Raw genomic sequence first — 7,257 nt, forward strand, 5'->3', positions numbered from 1 at the left:
GCTGTGACAGGTCCGTCCCTGCGCAGTGTGCAGAGACAGACCTGTCATCTCCCTGCTCAGCGGGGATCGGCGGAGTGATCCCCGCTGAGCAAACGGACATCCACGGGGCGGATCAGAACTGATCCGCCCCGTGTGAAAGGACCCTAAGAAAAATACAAATCTGACAATCACTTTAAGTACCCCCATTCTTGAACCCCTTTTTGTTTTTTTCTGTTGTAGTATTGCCTCTTTTTTGTAATACCCTTTTCCTAATTACTAAATCATTGAGCCATACCTTAAAGAATCCTTTTCTTTTTTAAACTATAGAATATGCCGTAAAAGTGTGTATTACAGATATTTAGTCATAATTGTTATCTCAGATATTGTGAACTAGGGATGAGCTTCGTGTTCGAGTCGAACATACGTTCGACTCGAACATCGGCTGTTCGCCCGTTCGGCGAATTCCAAACGTTATGGGCCGTTCGCGCCAAATTCGTGTGGCGCTCATGGCCCACAATGCACTGCGATGGCGCAGTGCATTGCTGGCTCATGATTGGCTAAGCATGCACTGTGACCCCGCATGCTTGGCCAATCACAGCGCCGGCAGTGAGGAGAGCCATGATTGGCCATAGGCAGGATGTGGCGGCCTTGTGTAGTGTGTTGGCGTCTGTAGCAGTTAGTAGGTGTTCTGTGTACCTTCAATACAGTATACACCGAACGTTATCGCCGATTTTTCGTTCTTGCTCTTCTGTAGTGGTTGTTGTCTGCGTGCCCTGACCGCAGTATACACCGCTATATTCACCTATATAGCTAACTATCTTGCTCGTTTTAAATAGAGCTTGCAGTCAGTGTTAGGAGATTCTGCGTGCTCTGAACCCAGTACACACCGCTATATCCACCTACATAGCTCTTCTCTATTTTGAGCCATCTGCCATATGCAGGAGTTAGTGGAAGTTGTGTGTGCCTCCAGCACAATATACACTACCCAATTGCTGGTTTTCCCAACTCCCTTCAGGCCATTACCATGTCTGGAAGGCCAGCAAGGAGAGGCAGACAGGCGCGAGACGATAAGAGGGCAAGCAGGCTCTGTGTCTAGAGACAACAGTGCTGGTCGTGGACGCGGTGCATCGTCATCATCAGCACGTAGCCATGGGACACGCTTGTCCTTCTTTTCGGCAGCTGGACATGTTGAGCCACAACATGCCATCGACTTGGTAGAGTGGATGACCAAGCCCTCTTCATCCTCCTCATCGTCTCTCACCCAGGCTCAAGGTACTAGCAAAGCAGCTGCCAATGCATCGTCTTCCTTCCTCTCAATGTCATCATCAGTGATTCCTTCCCTAGACCCACCACTTCCTCCTGAGGAGTCTCCTGAACTCTTTGAGCACAGTGTTGGGTACATGCTCCAGGAGGATGCCCAGTGTTTTGTAGGCTCTGATGATGATACTCAGCTAGAGGAAGGCAGTAGTGTGAATGCAGTGAGGGGATGCTCACGAAGGACAGCAATCTGGCAGTCATGTTCCACAAGCTGCAGCATACTGCCAGGTTTGCTCCAGCGATGAAGAGGGAGGGGATGATGAGGGCACTGACTCCACCTGGGTGCCTGGTAGGAGAGAGGAGGAGGAGGCACATGTCCAACGAGGCAGGATGCCCTCCGGGGGCCAGCTTAGGGGCAGCACACCGACTGAATCACACCGCAGAGCTCCGCCTGTGCAGGGCGCTGCCTGTGTGCGTTATTCTAAAAGTTCTGTGGTGTGGGCCTTTTTTGAGACGAGTGCATCAGATCGCACCGCTGCTATTTGCAACATATGTCTCAAGCGTATCTCGCGTGACCAAAACATCAGCCGCTTGGGCACCACATGCTTGACCAGACATATGTTGACCTGCCATGCAGCTCGTTGGCAAGCGTACCTCAAAGACCCACACCAAAGAACAAAGCGGACCTCTCCTTGCTCCTCATCAGCTGGGATCTCCAACCCCACTAGACCTTCAGTCCTCTCTGAAACCTGCTCTGAGAGGAATGAAGGTGTAGAATTAGGTGTGTCACAGCCAAGTGCTTCCGGGCACTCTGCTAGCAGTACACCCACGTCCGATTATAGCAGGCAAATGTCCCTGCCCCAGCTGCTGGACCGGCGAAAGAAGTTCACTCCCAGCCATCCACATGCCCAGCGGTTGAATGCTAGCTTGGCTAAATTGCTAGCACTTCAACTGCTGCCTTTTCAATTGGTAGACTCGGCCCCCTTCCGTGAGTTTATACAATGTGCGGTTCCTCAGTGGCAGGTCCCGAAAACGCCACTTTTTCTCATGGAAGGCGATTCCTGCTCTTTACCGGTATGTGGAAGGCAATGTCCTTGCCTCGCTGGACAGGGCGGTCAGCGGTAAGGTGCATATTACCGCTGACTCATGGTCCAGCAGGCATGGACAGGGAGGTTACCTGTCTTTCACGGCCCATTGGGTCACTCTTCTGGCAGCTGGGAAGGATGCAGGACAAGGTGCAGTAGTGTTGGAGGTTGTTCCGCCACCACGCCTCCAAAATGCTACTATTGGTTGTGACACACCTCTCTCCTCCACCCCCTCCTCTTCTTCTTCTTCCATGGCCTCTTCCAGTGCTCTGTCCTCAGAACCAGCGGTGCTCCGTAGGCGTCCCAGGGGCTACGCAAGTACGCAGGCAAAAAGATGCCATGACGTGCTTGCGCTGATTTGTTTGGGGGACAGGAGCCACACTGGGGCGGATGTTTTGTCAGCTCTGCAGGGGCAGGCCGAAAGGTGGTTGACGCCACGCCATCTTAAACCAGGAATGGTGGTTTGCGACAATGGCACCAACCTCCTCTCCGCCCTCCGACAGGGACAACTGACCCATGTGCCCTGTGTAGCTCACGTCCTTAACCTGGTGGTGCAGCGGTTCTTGGGCAGGTACCCAGCCTTACAGGATGTCCTGAAGCAGGCCAGGAAAGTCTGTGTGCATTTCCGCTGATCATTTAATGCCTGTGCTCGGCTGGCTGAGCTCCAAAAGGAGTTGAACCTGCCCAAGAACCGCCTTATGTGACATGCCCACCAGGTGAAACTCAAAGTTGGCCATGCTGCAGCGGCTGCACACGCAGTAGAGGGCCATCAATGAGTACCTGTGCGCATACGGCACCAGGTCAGGGGAGCTAGTTTTTTTCTCACCACGCCAGTGGGGCATGATCAGGGATGCATGCACTGTCCTGTCACCGTTTGAGGAGGCCACAAGGATGGTGAACAGTGACAGTGCATGCATCAGTGACACTGTACCTCTTGTCCACCTCTTGGAGCATACGCTGCGTGGAATAATGGACAGGGCACTTGAGGCAGAACAGAGGCAGGAAGAGGAGGACTTCCTTGCCTCTCAAGGCCCCCTTTATCCAGACAGTGTTCCTGCTGTGCCACCCATCACACAGGAAGAGGATGAGGAGGAGGAGGATGATTGTGTCAGCATTGAGGTGTAGGCTGGCACTCAGCATCAGCAGCAGCAGCAGCAGCAGCAGTCTTGTAGGGATGATTTACAGTCCCAAGAAACCCACGGACTTGTACGTGGCTGGGAGGAGGTAGCTGCGGATCATGTTGTGCTTAGTGACAAAGGACTCCGGACCGAATGCCTCAGCTAACCTACGCTGCATGGCCTCCCTGATCCTGCAAAGCCTGCGGAAGGATCCTCGTATTCTTCAGGTCAAGGAGAGGGACCATTACTGTCTGGCCACTCTCCTTGATCCACGGTACAAGGGTAAGGTTGCCGACCTTATCTTGCTGTCGCAGAGGGAGCAGAGGATGAGACATCTCCGGGAGGCCTTGCAGAAAGGTCTGTGCAATGCGTTTCCAGAGACTGGGAGGTTACAAACTCCTGGTCCTGGACAACGTGTTGCTGAGGCATCGGTCAGAAGGAGCGGTGGAGAAGGTGGCCGTCTGACCGATGCTTTCAGGCAATTTTTTAGTCCGCAGCCCCAAGGTATGATCGGTTCCAGCAACCATCGCCAGCGTCTGATTTACATGGTGCAGGAATACCTAGAGGCAAGGTCAGACTTGTACACCTTTCCCACCGAAAAACCTCTGGCTTACTCGGTCTTGAGGATGGATCACTGGCCAGAGCTTGCACAGTATGCAATTGAGCTACTGGCCTGTCCTGCATCCAGCGTTCTTTCGGAACGCACCTTTAGTGCTGCTGGTGGCTTTGTTACCGATCACAGGGTGCGCCTGTCCACCCAATCAGTTGATCGACTGAGCTTCATCAAGATGAATCAGTCTTGGATCACCCACAGCTACCAAGCACCTGAAGCTCATGTAACCGAATAATTTTTTTAGAAATATCACATCCCTTCAAGACTGCCTATGCTGATGCTGAGTGACTGTCCTGTTATGTTGATTGTCTGTCTCTCCTCTTCCTCCTCCGCTGATATGTTGGAAGAACATTTTTGGTTCTGGGTGATGCCACCAGCCCAATTTCTCTGCCCCTGTTTAACAGGGGCGTTTAATTACAATTTTTGATGCAATGCTTTGCAGCAGGGCTAATTCCTGCAATAAAACTAGAGTATATGGGAGAGGTTGTAGTGTCGTGGCACCAGCACCAGTGCCTAAGGCCCAATTTTTCTGCCCCTGTTTAACAGGGACATGTAATTGCAATTCTTGATATAATATTTCACAGGAGGGCCCCTTCCTGTGCCCACCCAGAGTAACTGTGAGGACTTATAGTGTTGTGGCACCAGCACCACAACCACCAAATGTAAATTTTTCTACCACTGTTCAACAATGGCATGTAATTACAATTCTTGATATAATCGTTCACAGCAGGGCGCTCCAGCGCCCACCAAGAGTCACTTTGAGGGCTTACAATGTTGTGGCAAAACCAACACCTTGTTCCGCAATTTCCGCAGAGCATATAGGGCAGGCCCCTACTTTCAAACATCCAACTTAAAGACATCTCCTACTTGCAAGCGGAAGGAGACAGCAGCAAGTGAGATGAAATAAGATGGACGACAAAACAAATTATACAGGGGTGATAACCCTTCCCTATGTTTTCCAAAAAGCTTAAAAATAGTTTTTTTGACTGGAGCTACACTTTAAAAATGTACCAGTTGAAAATTACAAACAGATTCCACTTAACACAACAAACCTACACAGTCCCTGTCTTGTTTGCACCACCTGTATACTGCTGTTCTGAGTATATAGGGCCTGGGGGCCACATGTATTTCCTTTTTTTAATATGGGTACGGGGTTCCCCTTAATATCCGTACAAGACCCAAAGGGGCTGGTAATGGGCAGGGAGGGCTATCCATGCCATTTTTCTCAATGATTTTCAACCATATTGCAGGAACCAGATATAACATTAAAACCGGCAAGCAGTTTGAAATGACATTATTTCCATTAAATGTCTTTTTGTGCAGGGACTGTTCTAAACACGGGGAAACACGTGGCACTTCACAGGCATACTATAGACACCCCCCAAGCACAATATTTAAAGGAATATGTCACTTTTTTTTTCACTTTAATCGTCATTAAAATCAGTGCTCCCGCCAAAACGGCCATTTTTTTTTTTTTTTTTTGCATTGACCCATGTCCCCTGGGGCAGAAGCCATGTCCCCAAACCCTTTTTAGGACAGTATCTTGCATATTAGCCGTTAAAATTAGCACTTTTAATTTTGAACGTTCGAGTCCCATAGACTTCAGTGGGGTTCTAACGTTCGTACGAATTTGGGGTCCGTTCGAAAGTTCTGGTGCGAACCAAACCGGGGGGTGTTCGGCTCATCCCTATTGTGAACAATTGGTATTTCCAATAATCCTCCTGGGGGAGCTGTATTGTGTGTAACAGGTTAACTCTAAGCAATGTCAGTCAGTCTGCTGGCACATAGATTGTGATCTTGTGAGCTGTAGGGTGAGTCTGAGTGTAAAATGTATGTGATTGATCTCCTTGCCCCGGTATATCCCATAGCCCCTAACCTGTCCACCTTTAGGAGATCCCTGAAAACTCATTCAGGGAAGCCTATCCCACACCCACCTAACAACTGTCCCTGAGCCACCCTATCAAAACATTTCCTACATCTATTACCTTTTGGCCCTCCTGTCCCTTCTGTATTGAACTGTACTGTAACTCTGCTGTCCCCCTCTACATTGTAAAGAGCTGCATAAACTGTTTGGAGCTATATAAATTTTGTATTATAATAATAATAATAATGTGTATTTATGACAGTGTGGTGACAACAATGTCATGGTGAGATTTCAATAGCCATTTGTCACATATTGATGAAAGTGGCTGGGATCTGACACTGCTGTTGTCACAATGCCACAAACTTCACCTCTTTTGTGTTCTCCACAGTACCCAAGGTTTTGTGCAATCTTAGCATCGCTCCTGTGTATAATTAGAGCTTGCTTAGTTTTTTTTTTTTCTTGCAATAAAATCGAGCTGTCAGTCTCCAAACAAATAATACAATTCAGTTCTGTCATTCGTAGGATGGATGCCATAGCTGTGACATGGTATATATATTATATATTTTTGGCTACTGTTTCAAGATACCAGTTGCTTTAAAAAATTCTAATCAGTACTTACTTAAAGAACCATTGTGTTACAAGCTGTGCGAAGTTAGCTCAGCAATAGCAGTAAATTGTGATGTATATTAGTAACCCTATTTCTTGCTAAAGAGTTAAAATGCACAATTTTACCACTCTTTTTTTTTTTTATTATACATCAGACTAAAATCTACTGTTGTATAATCAACACCACAAACATTTAGTCTTACCTTTTTTCACACTGCTCTCAAAAGTAGAACAAAAAGGGTGCTGCAGATCAGACCTGCACAATCTACTGTACTTCTGTAACCAAGTAACACGCCTAGGAGACAGAGAAAGCTTGTAACAACATGAGTCAGTAGAGGGAAGTAAAGGGAAAAAAGGGTGGCCATTGATGGCACTTCTGCACTCCTTATGCTGCTTCAGATGTCTTCTGGGAACATATTTTTAGATGATCATATTTATAATAGAATTGTAATAATCACAGTTAAAGACATCTAACTTATTGTCACTGAATTAATATTATCTGTTGACTTTTTAGAAATTTAGATAGTTTTCAGTACAGGTGTTAATGTTCAAGGCTACTATGTTCTCTTTTTTTTTTTTTTCCAAGATTGTAGGTTTAAAGTACTAAAATCTCTGTGAGACTCCTGCACAAATTGTAACCACCGACCCTTGCTATTTCATGCCTGTTCTATTACCTTTATAATGGTTTCTCCAAAGTTTTACTATATTCATGCTTCTCATACAGTGCATGGTATC

General features: G+C 47.7%; 1 protein-coding gene across 1 annotated transcript in view; it reads right to left on the minus strand.

Annotated features, from left to right (window-relative positions):
- LRRC18 (leucine rich repeat containing 18) overlaps positions 1 to 6,888 on the minus strand; it is a 32,146-nt gene extending 25,258 nt beyond the window's left edge. Inside the window, exon 1 of the mRNA XM_077454801.1 lies at positions 6,726 to 6,888. The gene's annotated coding sequence lies outside the window, so the exon portion shown is untranslated. The remainder of the gene's footprint in view (positions 1 to 6,725) is intronic.
- Between the last annotated feature and the right edge of the window lie 369 nt (positions 6,889 to 7,257).

The sequence above is a fragment of the Lithobates pipiens genome, unplaced genomic scaffold (assembly GCF_037356315.1).
Source record: "Lithobates pipiens isolate NorthernLeopardFrog02 unplaced genomic scaffold, aLitPip1_a1.2 Scaffold_25, whole genome shotgun sequence".
NCBI lineage: Eukaryota > Metazoa > Chordata > Amphibia > Anura > Ranidae > Lithobates > Lithobates pipiens.